This window comes from Bradysia coprophila (assembly GCF_014529535.1).
Source record: "Bradysia coprophila strain Holo2 chromosome X unlocalized genomic scaffold, BU_Bcop_v1 contig_12, whole genome shotgun sequence".
Classification (NCBI taxonomy): Eukaryota; Metazoa; Arthropoda; class Insecta; order Diptera; family Sciaridae; genus Bradysia; species Bradysia coprophila.
Window position 1 is genome coordinate 6,005,857 of NW_023503293.1, and position 14,589 is coordinate 6,020,445.

Sequence of the window (14,589 nt, forward strand, 5' to 3'; positions counted from 1 at the left end):
TTTTTTTTACTTTTTCAATTAGGCATGGGGACAAAGTGTGTGTGAAGTAATATATTAATCAATGAAACTGTGGTTCCCTAGGGGGAGATCGGTATGTTTCAGGTTTTCATTGAATGAATCCGTAATTCATTGAATGGGATTTTGTGGTGTAGTTTAAAAATTTTGTTGGATGTACGACAATTGAACGGTAGTGACAAAATTCGCGTATTTTTATCGATTGTTTTCTTTGGACACATAATGGGTCTGTGTTGGAGATGCAAACCGCGAAAAACGGTAAAAATCGTTGAAGAAGACATTGTTTGGACATTTTTACTTTGGCGAGCTGCAAAGGCCTACAATCCCACTAGTCAAAATAACAATTTTTTAACAATCACGCACGGTGTGCCTGAACCAAATTTAATCAACAAATTTTGCACCTATCTTTTCAAGCGAATGCCAACCGGTCTGTCCCGCGACACCTCAGAGATATGGATATAAATATCATCGAAAGTCCGCGACACCTCAGAGCTAAGAGTATAAATATGATCGAAAGTCTGAGAGTTCTTGACGTTATTAACGCCAAACTTTTCCGACAAGGCAGCTTGCGCAAATGACGTATAGATTATAAGTTAAGAGTGATATCGCCAAAACATCGAACAAAATCAGACATTTTGGGACAAGGGGTCACAGATATTATTGACTTATAGCTCATTCGATTCGTTGAACTTTTGCGAGTAAAACGTAGTACTACATTTGGTGAACTTTATTTTGTTGTCGACGCTCGAGGTCATGAAGTAAGGGTCTGCCAAAAGGGGCCCAAAATCGATTTCTCGCGATTAGCTAGCTTTGTAGGCCTTGAAGAGGCGCACATTTTGAGTATACACACCAGCAGGTCCATGTTGATGTTCTTGGTTTTGGTGATTTTCCCAAGTCCCTGACCGGCTGCAGTGACATAAGTCCGAGACATCGTATGTATGGTGAGAGAGCCTAGCTTCTGTAGTACCATAACATGTAAAAACATCCTTGGATAAGTTTCACTGCAAAGGGTTGGAGCGACTTTAGCCCCAAGTTCGCAAAATTTTATCCCTTTGTTTCGCTTGTTTTTTGCTTTTTTGAGGTTTTTTGTGCGGCTATTCATTATTTATTGCTGATAAGAGTAAGATTAACTAAAATAAAGAATTTTTCGATGTATTCACGTGGTTCTTATACTCTTGGAATCCAAAGTTCGATCTATTTGGACTATTTTCTATATGAAAGTAGGGTATGAAGCATTTTTGGACTTTTTTGTGGCTATTCAATATTTATTTTCAATAAAAGTGTTATCTCTGAAGTGAACTAAACTAAATCCTCATTTTCTTTATTAAAAGCGAAAAAAGGCTAAACTAAAGTAAAGAGTTACTTGATATATCCACGTTGGTTACGTACACATGAGCGTCGACAACAAAATATATGACACCAAACGTAGTACCACGTTTTACTCGCAACAGTTCAACGAACCGAATGAGCTATAAGTCAATAATATCCGTGACCCCTTGTCCCAAAATTATTCGAAGATTTCGCGATATCACTCTTAACTTATAAGTTGGGAACTATATGTCACAAGAAGTTCTGGGAAACATTTTTTCCATTTTTTCAAAATTTTCTCAGTTTTTTTTCGACATTTTCTCTCGATCATATCGAAAAAAAAACCTTTTTTTTGGAAAAAAAGCGAGAATGTATGTGGAAATCCAAAGAAAATTTAGGAAAACAAAGGAAACATATTCGCCAAAATAGTTGCTAATTTTAACTCATCTTCGGTCAAGGTCTCTGTTGCAAAAGTCCTGCTATCTTAAACCGACATCCGACAACAACTCAAACACCACTCATTTCGTTGTTTCCAACGTATTACTGTTTCCAAAATCCAATCTATAATCATCCATTTACAAACTGCTGTCTTTCTTCCCTAAGAGACCGCCAATTTTCCAGATTTGCAATTTTTCTCGAACTAATGAATGACAAATGAAGCTGAAACTGAACAGAAATTGTTGTACAAAAAAAAGTTGTTGGTATTGGAGTTATTTATCATAAAATGAAAAGAATTTTTCTTCTCTCAATCTCTCAATCAAATCATAAATTTCCTCAAATTGCATCACTTTTTATGAAATTATTTTCCATCTTGAAAAGAGTGAAGTATACTGAACTGAACTCAATAGAGCGAATGATGAATGTGGTATATATAAAAGTCCATACCACGGTATGCGCTTTAAACAATATTATGCTGGTGTTGCAGCCAGCGTTGTTATTTCGTTCCAACTATTTATTTTATTTATTTTTTCTCCACATTTTTTATGTTCATGAAAATAGCGAAAATGGATGATGAGAGTCTCGTGAAGCAAAAAGTCGTCATGATGTTTTGTTCATATTGTTAAGACCATTTTCACGTACCTACACATCTACCACATATACTTTTTCTGTCCATTTAACAACAAAACGCAAAGAAAAAACTGTACACCAGACTGACAACCAACAAATATTCTTGATCAAGTTAGAGCCCATAAATCATCATTTTCACGTAAGCAAAGATATTATCCATTACGTTTACGTATAACATCTCTCACATAAAACGAATATAACCTTAATTCGAAGACGTGTCGTTTCTTATGTAACGTGATACTGTAATAAATCAAATTAAATCCAAATAAATCTCAACATTATAAATAAAGTGCGGTTTGTTTTCTGCCTTAAATTTACCAACTAATCTGTGTGATATAAATTTTTTTTCGTTTATACGTATACGTATATACATATACCTAACCTATCCTCTCTCTCTCTCGCAGGCATCTTCCGATTATCTGCAACCCCCGCATGAAACCACGATAAACACGGACGGTTTTATATTACGGTCCCGTAGTGTTGAAATACGGTTTCGAATTGATAAAACACGTTCGGCCAAATCTCATGGTATTATGAAGATGAAATGCTTAGCTAACATCGAGCAATTTCCAACGGCTACAAGGGAAAAAACAGCTAAAGTATTTATCATGTCAGCAAATGATTTTCTCAACAATCAGAAATTAATAAACTGGCGAAATTCAGGTGAGTTTTTCTTCTTCTTTTTGGGGTTACGACGGGTTGGATTTTTTGTTCTTTGCATACCTCTGTGGAAGTTTATACTCGAAACTGAGATATTCACATATGGCGTTTTTTCTTGTTGTTTTTGATTACAGGAAGCAGCAGTTGTTCAATTCAATTACTGTTAACGCTGATAATACCTCTCACCGCATCTCTCATTCGGAATAATTCATTTAATGTAATGAGTTGACTAAATTATCATTAATTTGAATTATTAGTTTCACCAAATTGTTTTTGATTCAACCAAAAGAAAAAATTAAATTTAAATTTCCAATTGTAAGTTTGACTCCTTTTTTTGTGAAAAATGGAAAGAGAGAGCTACAAAATGTTAATTATAAATTGTTACGATAGTTTTTTACATCCTCTATTTCGGAGTATAGAATTAAATAATAAGTTTTAAGTTGCAGAGATAAGAAAGTTCCTACAATGTGAAATTAGTTTTGATACAAAGGAAGATTTACGAGTAATTTGTACCTATGCGATAAATATTCTTAATGAAACATCATTTGTTTTGTGAAATCTTGTCTATATGATGTTGGCATATATTTAAGTTGGGAACTTTTTGAAGCAAAACAACAACAAACAACTCGAACAAAGTGTGTCCATGTTTTCGTTCAATAAATCATTAAAGTTTTAATTCCAAAAAAAAATCCCTATCTCCACTTCTTTGCTAGTCTTTACACGGAAACATTGAAATTTTCCCAATTAAAAGTGAAAATAATTGAGCGAGTCAGGAAAAAAAAAGTTTCGGTAACAAGTTCGTTATATTAGTAAAAAATAATTACGACAAAATGAGATTTAAATGTTAAAAGTTGAATAAAAGCAAAAAAAATGATTCGTTCAAATTACTCGCAATTATTGTGCAACAGCAAAATCATGGATGCTTTATGAAAATTTGGTTTCATTTGTTAATTCGAATTGGTAATTGGACTTCAATCAGCCGAGAAAATGGTCAAAGATCTTTTCCTTTTAAATTTCAAGTCTATGAATTATAATGTTGTAAACAACAACAAAAATTTGGAAAAGAAAATTTCAAAAGAAAAAAGTTAGTTTTCGCATTGACAACGTCGGCCCATGACTTTCAACATAGCACTGCATTGACATAGAAAATGTTCAAAAGCTGATAAAAGCTTTTGTAAAGATAGACGACTTGTTTTCGTTGTAAACCACACAATAAAAACAATCTTTGCTCTTATCGCTGAATCATCCGATGTCTGTTAATTCTAGGAGAAGTGCTATGCTTTGGCCCATTTTGATCATTTTTATGTAATCTTTTCATATGCCATAGGCCAGCCATTCTAATATTAAAATTAAAATCATTTTGAAACTGCAGTAAGATTGATTCCTAAAACCAGCCAATAATAGGGATGACAAAAGCTTCCGAACAAAATAACTCAAAATTATCACACGGGGAAAATAAATTGAAAATGAGAAATTTAAACTTGCGTGAAAAGCGAACACACACAGAAATTTCCAATCGAAGCGAAAATTTTAATTTGCTGGAAGCGCCGCAAAGTAAATATTCAGCTAATGTGTTTTAGCAACTCTTACTATAAAATGGAATGAAGATTAGAAGTCGATTCATCAATTTATTAATCAATTCTTTTGTATTCCGGACTGCTAAACTTCATTTGAGCGATACAGGTCCTTGTACATCATCCACGAAGAGAAATTTTTTTGGCGGAGTGCTCTTGCCCATCTTCAAATATATGAACAAGAATACGTTTTCGGATATGCTACCGGTCTTAATGAACGACTCAATAGTATCAATTGATTGAAATTTTAGGAGGACACATCTGTTAACACCAGCTTTTGTACAACGAATAATCCAGCGAAATCGAAGACGAATTAGAAAGTGTTCAACGCAAAATTTTGACCATCCACAGTTTTACAGCATATTGCGTAAACTTTTCAAATTTTTCCCAACATCATATGAACGGTACCCAGGGACTATTTTTGAGAAAACGTTTTGTCATTTTTACCACTTTTTCCTAAATTTTACCGCTTTTCCTGATTTTCCCAAAAAAAATGTTTTTGTAAAATTTTCGGATTTTTTTTGTAAAAATTGTTAAAAATTGTTCTCACAACAAAAACCCATACCCGATACAACCTGATCCCTTTGTTACCACACACTGTCAAATTCCAGTTAAAAATCGTAATTATAAATTTTATTGATCATTTCAAAAATTTAATTGTGGCTCATATTCTACTGTGCAATTTAAAACATTTTTGCACACCCCGGACACAAAAATAGTTCAAATTATCCACATTAAATAAACCAACAACAACAGTGTTGGTGGATGTGGATCAATGGAAATTCGTTCATCTGGAATTGTTTTAATGTACAAAAATGTTAATATGTTTTGTGTGAAAAATGTTTTGGATTGCTCACAAAAAGAAAGAATTAGCCTTCATTATTGCTCAATATTATATCTTATAATTAACTAACAATACACTCCTATCATCGTCATCCATATTACTTTCGTAGAATTCATTTAATTAATAAGATCATGAAAGGTTCTTGAAAATTAAATTGAACGTAAGTGGATAACGATGGAATGAGTTTTAACTAAGATAACTTATTAGTTAGGACGAAATATACTTGTTACAACCCCATGTGATTTCAGTTATGAGATTTATACGTCTCAAAGAAAGGAAGATTTTATCATATGTAACCGCAATAAACAGGGGAAAAAAAGCCCCATCTCAACGGAGATGTACTTGAGATGTTACGTTAAATGGAATCAATCAATAAAAATCAGCGAAAAAATGTTTAATGTCAGATTTTTCGTTGTATTGTTTAAAGAAAATCTACCCAAGAGCAGTCTGCACTCATCAGGTGGCCAATACATCTCACAATAGTATATTGCAGTGACTATTTTTGGGAAAACTTTTTCCCTGGTTTTCGTACCTTTTCCCACATAGTCCCTTTTCCTGCATTTCTCCGAATTTTCCCAACAACATTTTTTTGGAAAATGTCGGAAAAGGTGGAAAATGAGGGAAATTTTATACGAAAAAGTAGTCTCTGGTACTGTTTTTTGTACTTGGCTGCAAATATACTATGAAAAGACAATATTGATTTGTCGACACACTATGGCTTTACCGCAATAATTCAAGGAAAAATTAAGGTTAGGCTGTGACTTTGCTGCAAAAGAAAGTCTCAAGTTGTCTATTTGAAATTATTTTCGAATGAAGCGGCAATGGTTAAACAATTATTTTTTTTCGTTCATTCGACAATACTAGACAGGGTATGTACATACAGGCAACATCACTAAAGGGCATATCTCCGATATCTTAGAGACTACTGAACGGATTTTGGTAAACGTTTTTGCCGTAAAAAGTAGTAAAAAGTTATGAATTTTAAGCCCGACATAAATTTCAGTTAAATTACCAGTGTTCGTCGTATTCTCTGGAGGCTTTTCTTTTCAGTCTTTCGACAATATATCTTTATGATCGATTGTCTTCATGTCGGGCTTAAAATTCATAACTTTTTACTATCTTTCAGGAAAGAAAATGTTTATGAAAATCGGTTCATTAGTTACTGAGATATTGGAGATATGCAGTTTAATGATGTTGCTCTCGAATACGCTCGTATTTGGTAGTTTTACCCTGTTAATTTGACCACAAAGTTTTTATTTAATGATTAAAAAGTTGGCAACACGTTTTAACATAATTGCATCTGGTATTCAAATTTAGAGTAGACCCAGAGTTGTCTTAACGATCTCCTGCAAAAACCCAACACACACATTAAGTAGACTAAAACGTAATCAACCTATAGATTTGTATCCAAAATATAAATGAAAGTATACTCAGTCTACAGGAAATTTGGTCGGTAGATGATCAAGTTCTATAAATTTTTTTAAACTCTCGTTTTGCAATGGGTTTAATAGTAAAATGAGGACAGAGTAATCACTTCGAAATTTTTTGATTTTTCCCTTTCTTCAATCGAATTTTTGTTTGTACCGTAAAAAACTTAAAAAAAAATGTAAAGCCCCAATTAGTTCCAGTGCCAATGGTTTATCATATACTTCGAAACGTCGACGATAAACAATTTGAAAATCCATCGACTGGTTCATCGGCTTACAAATCAATTGTCAATTTTTATAAATGCGGAATCAAATTCCCCAAAAAAAAAATCATTTTCTATAAAAATAAAAGTAAGAAAGAGATTACAGTGACTAAAAAATAACGTTCATCATTCCATCCGAATATCAATTCAACATTCAATTTGAATGAGTTTGGAACAATTTTCCTTTCGTTATGTAAAAATGGTTAGATCAAAGGAAGTAGTTGACTCGACAGTTCCATGACTGATATACTTACTGAGAAAGGTTAAGTGACTTGTTCAAATCAGACGATCTTGGTCTAAATGTATGTTTGTGGCGTGTTTGTTGTAAAACCGTATAAGCACAAAAAAAACAGCATGAGTGGATCAGCTGATCATGCACTTTAGTTACGTAAAGATGATCATTTTTAAGTAAAGTAAAATTGGACGATTACCGCGTGAATTTAACATTATTGTAAGGTCTGTAAACGCTGACAAAAGTCGGTATTTCCCCAATAAAAAATGAAAGTTCGAATATTCTCAAAAAAATCTATCCAGAAACAACCAGTCATCTGTTATCGATAAACGATGACAAAAAAAGTAATGAGCTCTGACTTATTGCGCTCATTTATACCTAGCAAATGTTAAGAAGGAGATGTGAATGAGAAGATTCGTTTATAACACAAGGCAATAGTTTAAAGAATAGAAGTAGCAAATTTCGTAAATATTTGGTCGTTTAGAGACCTCACTAACAGCATTTTAAGGTCAATAACAAGTTCAGTCTGGACCACCGGCTTCCTGTTACTTACGAACCAAGTATCGAAGTATGCAAATACTGTTTGGGGAAAGTTAGGTTCCGAGACGAGTTCCGTTTCTAACAGTGGGATTTTTTTTTTAAATATTGTAAATATTTTTACTTTAACTCGTTAGTTCAAAGAACTTCAAAAGAAAATGTAGACTGTGTTGTGCGGGGGCAGATAATCGTGTATTTTCTGTGCAAAAGAATTTTCTAAAAGAAAATCCTCGAAGGATCTTCTGTCAATTTCAAAGGATTTTCAATCATTTTTCTCGATTTTTTTGAAGATTCTCGTTCAATTTTTAAAAACTTTCTAAGATTTTGAAAGATTTTGTTAAAAATTAATTATTTTTTTTAACATTTAAAACGAATTTGAGGATTTTTTAAACAAAAAAGAATTTTCTGACCGTGTTGCGAGAGGGGCAAATAAGGATTTTCTAGGATTCCCGTACACTCTGTTGAAGTGATAATTAAAAGATGAAAGTTAAATCTTAGTCACTGTAACGTGTCATGTAAAATATTCGACTGCATTAAAAAAAAAACTTTTATCACTCTTTGTCTCAAATATATTTAAAAAAAACGTAAAATCGTTTGGTTTAACAAAAAAAGATAAAATTTAAATAAAAAATATTGAAAATAAACAATTCTGAACATAAATTGATAGATTATCACCGTATTTTCTTGATGTACTCTGCACACATTTCCTAGTTGGTCTGTAAATAAAATTGTATGATTAAAATGTTTGTTAACAAAGAACAATTTACATGTTTAAATATTAAAAATAATACTAAAAAGAAAGTAGAACACAACACTCTGTGTTTCAAATTGATATTGTGAATTTTGATTCATTGTAAATAATAGTCAAAATAAAAACAACAACAACAGCAACAAATATTTAATTTTAAATCAATTTTTTTTTTGAACGGAAATTCAAACATTTTCCGATATGCAAAACTATAAAATATCCAAAAAAATAAAAATCCATATAAGTTTTTCAAAAAAAAACCTCTCTTGGTGTTTTCATTTCATTTCAATTGTAACCCTATACGGACCATGCTGCGTCCGTGTAACAATAGACACAGTACGTGAAAGGTTGAACTATTGTTGCCACTGAAATTTATGCGAAACTGCGCTACACGGATAACTGGAGCACACGATACCGAAAACTGTAAACAATGAGAATTTATCATACATTTAGGTGGAGCGGAATTTTCTTTAACCGGTGTCATCGGAGATAAATGCATCGCTATTGTATTCATGGAGCAGAGACTGTGTAGAAAGCAAAAGCATATTTTCTTTAGCAATGGTAAAAGGCCGACACAGTACGGCCGGCTTATGTTCAATTTTCTGGCTGGCTCATACAATAATTGAGGGTAATGAAGTTTTGATGGAAAAGCTGTGGAAAATTTAAAAATAATTTAGAAAATTTTGGCGTTGTGAGTACTGTGGTACTTATGATCATTTGAACGAATAAGTTACGCATGAAACTGGTTGAGTAGAAGCGGCGAAACTAATGACCTTAGGTGGCGCGCACAAGGCGGAAAACACACGAGCAATTTTTCAATGATGGTATCGACAATTATGCTGCGTTTTCTATTGTAATTTGATATTCACCACAGGCTAAACAATGAAAGGAGCAGCCTAATTGTCGATCTCATCACCGCAAAATTGCTCGCTTGCTTCCGGCCATAGGACAGTAGGCGATGTAACCTCGAAAAATACCATTTTAAATTCACTACAAAGTAACGGTGTACATATCAAGTACGCACTACACGTAAATTATACGCGTAACACGTTGATTCGTCCATAATCATGCAGTACATGGTATATATCTTGTCAAATCTATATACATCAAGTTATACTTGGCCACCATGCGTGTACTTAATTTTCAAGTGAATTGAAGTAAAGCCGTCTGTCTGGTGAAGTTGAAAGATTTTGATTACGTTGGTCGGGTGAAGACAATATATTATATAAGCAAAATTAGATGCGGTGAAGCATCTACGCAATTCAATATATTTATTCATAATGCCAGAAGGTGCTGGAATAATCGGTATGCATTATACATATACATTGTTGGTATTATCCGACCAGATTGTTTGGTATGTATCACTTGGTACACATTATTGTCATGTTCTGAAATTGGTTATTTCTGAAAACAACTTAATTTTCAATATCCCTTATAATACCTTTGATACTCGCAGACCCCCAGCAAACAATGATTAAACAGCATCCAAAAGATAAGCGATGTAATATACTACAAGTATACTACAAATTAGCATAATAATCTTATATGTGTAATATGGAGAGCATAATACATTACACACAGATTATTATTAATCGCATAGTGGGAATCTTACTCTTCAAGTTTAGTTTTCGAGGTGGTGTACTCAGGGGTGTACCACTTTACCATAAAAATTGTGGTGAAATACCATCGATTTTAGTCAATTGCCGAAGACAAAGGTTACTATAACAGAAAATCGTTGTTGCCGAAAACTATAACATTCAGAAAATTAAAAAACGAGTCGATCATTTTGAACGACATTCAACAGGGCTCTGGTACAAAAATCAAAAATGTACTAAGCAGCGACAATAAAAATTGTTCTAAGTTACACCCCTGATGTACTATTTATCCCTTCGCACATAAAATTTCCACATAAACACAAATTGATGGCAAAACGCTGGTATTTATGCTCGAATTTATAGTTAATTTTATGGAAATCTGAAATTATTAAATTTAATAAGAAATTTTGCGCTACATGGGGAATCGAAAACGATATTACGTTTCGTTGATTCATATGATATACTGCTCTCAATTGATGAATACATGTGTGTCACTCACACACACCGTGCGTGTAATTCGAACACTAATTGAGCGACAGTGTTACATGATTCTGACAAAAGATTTCATTTAAACCGAAAAGTTAAATGCGAAAATTGGAAATGCTTAAATTAGCGTTGGAATTTCTTGACTAATTCGCTAATCAATAATGGGCCTATTTAGCTGGTTTTTGTTTAATCAGACATATTTTTTCCATTTTGTTAGGGACTGTCCAACAAAAATCCAAGGCAAGGCACAGATTTAAATTGTGATTTTTTTATTGCAAAAAACGAATGCCCAACACTCAGGATGGAGTATGCCAAGCTGCTTTAGCTGATGATGGCGTTTCAAAGCTTATCACTCCTATACTGACTTCCTATACTAACTTCCTCGTTGAATTATGTAGGAAAAGAGCACAAATCACATTTATCGGGAATTTAGAAAAAGCACAATCTTTTCGATTTAAGTTTTTTTCGTCAAATCGAGAGTGATATCAGCGTCTTCATTTTGAGTTATAAACCAGTTTATACAAGAAAAATGAAGTTGATTTCGGTATTCCTTAATAAGGAACGAACGACAATTCCTTTTTGCCTATTGTTTTCAGAAATTTGGTCGAAATGGTAGCACGATATAAGCCCAAGCAAAAAAATGAGCCAAAAAGTATATGCATACACTGGTTTTTAAGTATATGATCATAAATTTTTATATACTGTCTATTGCAGGTATATGTTAGGGTATAATTAAATACTGCTTGCAGTATATGAACATTTACTTTTATATGCTGGTTCCTTCCAAGTACATAATAGTAAATGTTCATATACTGTCAACAGTATTTACTCATACCCTTCTGTATACAAAACATACTGAAAGTCAGTCTGTCATGAACTCTCGTCGAGGCAACATGCTCGTGCGGTGTCATGTGAGACCAATGTTCAAAAATAAGAAAATTCATGAAACATTTTGTTATCAGTTTACATTATACTGTTAATTCCGTTGTCGTTTTTCTTGTTAGGCGTATCTGTAGGGCTTTCTTTTGTTAGGAATATGTGTAGGGCTTTGTCTCGTTAGGTGTTAGGGTTTGTCTGGCGACAACGGATATTAACAGAAAAATGTGCAACTGGCAATAAAGATTGTGAGTAAACGCAGATGGGTAATCAAAACCGAAAATGTCATATTTCATTAAAAGCACTTTTTACCAATTTTCAATTTTCTTACAAATGTCACTAGAGCGTCATGAGTATAAAAAAGTATACGGGGTGATATGCTAAATAAGTACATGAAAGTGCATGACGGTATACTGAATATTCTTATACTTCCATATACTGGTTTTGTATGGAAAAAAATCGAAAAGAGGGTATTTAAATACTTCACCGTTTACAAGGAAATAGTTTTATACTTTCATATACTTTTTCGTCGATTTTTTTTTTGCTCGGGAGGCAAGTGCAAAAAACGGGAAATTTCTCTCCCGTAAGGCAAATGCTATGATTTGATTGACCCAAACTCTCTCCTGTGAAGCAAATGGCTTCGTTTGATTGGATCGCCTATTCTTTTTTGTATAAAAGTGTCAAAAAAAATTATTTCCTCTCAGTTTCCAAAATTCTGATAATATTACGAATGGAGCAGGTCATTATGCCAGAAAACAATCTTAGTCTTGATGCCTTTGGGAAATGATTTCGTCGCCTTACTACAGATGATGATACGAAAAACGTCTGTCTTTGACCGTTTGTCATGGACCGTGATTTGCGAATGGAAAAACCAACCGAAGCCAAAGCTTATGCAATTGTGCATGATTTTTTTTTACCACATATTACGGTCAATAAGGAATAAGTGATTTGTGTATTAGCGTTTTGGCTGCCACCAACTATCCGTTCATGTATTTTATATGCATTACCTCAAAACACGAAAACGTTAATTTTAATTAAAGAAATTTACTTAAAATTAATTATTTTTGTAAAGTTCGCCCTTACTTCTGTATATCAAAAGAAAGAAAATGACGTACAAAGTTAAAAAGTGTCACCATATCTCAAATCACGGTCAATTACCTTACACATCCAAATCAAAATTCGATTCAAAATAAAGGTTTAAAGGTAACAAAGCATAAAAGGTAACAGCAATTTAAATACAATCAATGATCAATGATCTTGATTTAAACTTTTTTTTTTTGTTTTCTTTTTTTTTTCTTGCAATGGTTTTATTTTATTGACAAGCGAAAAAAAAACTGCTCACAGTGGCGCAGCCAGTAAAAAATCGATCTTTTCAAAAAATAAATTTTACAATAAATAAAAGTCATCTAAACTTGTCAATTCTTCAATAATTCACACCTGTGATATCATGGTAATTGGTTGTTGGTTCAGTTAACAATAAACTTTAGTTATCAGTACTTACCAGGGTAGTTTTTATACCTGTAACATTTGTAACGTCTGGTTAACGGATAAAAATGTTGAATTAAAATTTTAGGTCCGTGTGAGGCTACTTTCAATTTGTTAGGGAGTAAAGATTGTATTTTAATCCCACGAAGATTTCTTTCTCTATAACAACTGTTCGAAATAAACTCAGTCAGGATAAAGAACATAATGGCTCAAGATGAGGATTCTCGGCTGTAGGCTCCGGATTCTAATCTCATTAGGAATATGAATTATTTTCTTCTATAACATTCAAACATTTCTCATTTCAGATAAATTTAAAAAAAACCTCCCGACACGTGTATGTTGACAGTCGTTGACATCTCAGAATATTTAATTTTACTATTTCAAAATGCAACGAAAGTAATTCCTGAGGGATTCAATTTTATTTTTTAATCTCTGAAAGATTTTATTCTAGGTCCGTACTTCAATCTGCGTTTTCTGTACTTTTTTTCTTCTTTTCACTTAAAAATTGTAAGAGATTATAATCTCTAATGCCCATTTTTAAGGGAATTATAAAATGAAAAGTTGTTCGATGTAGGAAGAAAATATGAAGGAAAAAAAACTACACTCCGCGTTGGAGTATTGTGAGGTATGTGCTCTGTTCAATATTATGTACACAAACAGTCGATATCATAAATATCGCTCAAAATAAGGATACCGTCAAGAGTCTTTTACATTTTAATACATCAATATGGTTTTCTTCGTCGTCGTCGTCGTCTTCTTCTTCATTTCTTTTTTCTTCCTTTCAAAAAAGCTCGACACCGCCCCTTTGCCTTTTCAACTTGCATTGTATTACAATATACGTATACACAAAATGCTATTTATTACAAAATTCCGAAAGCGGTTATAATCAATCTTACGATTGTGTCTTGTCCTGGAAGTGGAACGAAAATTGCAATGCATTATTTATGGTAGTCATTCCATATCTCTATTGATTATAATACACCGAAATGGAAGAAGAAGAAGAAGTAAAAAAATATCCAAAATATTTTGTAAAATATTTACATTTTAATGCCGATCTTTTACATGATGCTTCCGAGAGCATTTACGTTCCTCTTTTTTTTCGTTGTATAAATTCTCTTATTTGTCAAATATTCATTTATACTTTTTTATGTTCTTACATCATCTTATGTATTCAAGTCAACATTTGACTGGAATAAATTGAGTTGGTAATTTAAAAGTCAAATTATTTTGGGGTTCATTAATTTCAAAACAAACTAAAAATAAAAATATTTCTTTTTTGTGTGACATAAGATGAAAATGAAAATCTTTTGTTGATTTTGAATGTCTTTAAATTTTAAGTACCGCACATTCAAGGGGAAAAATAAAATGTTAAATGTAATATGAATATTAAGGATAATCTATTCAGTATAAACCATTAATTTGGTCGCAAATTAAAACAGTTCCATTTTCGAACGAATATTCAATTTTAAAT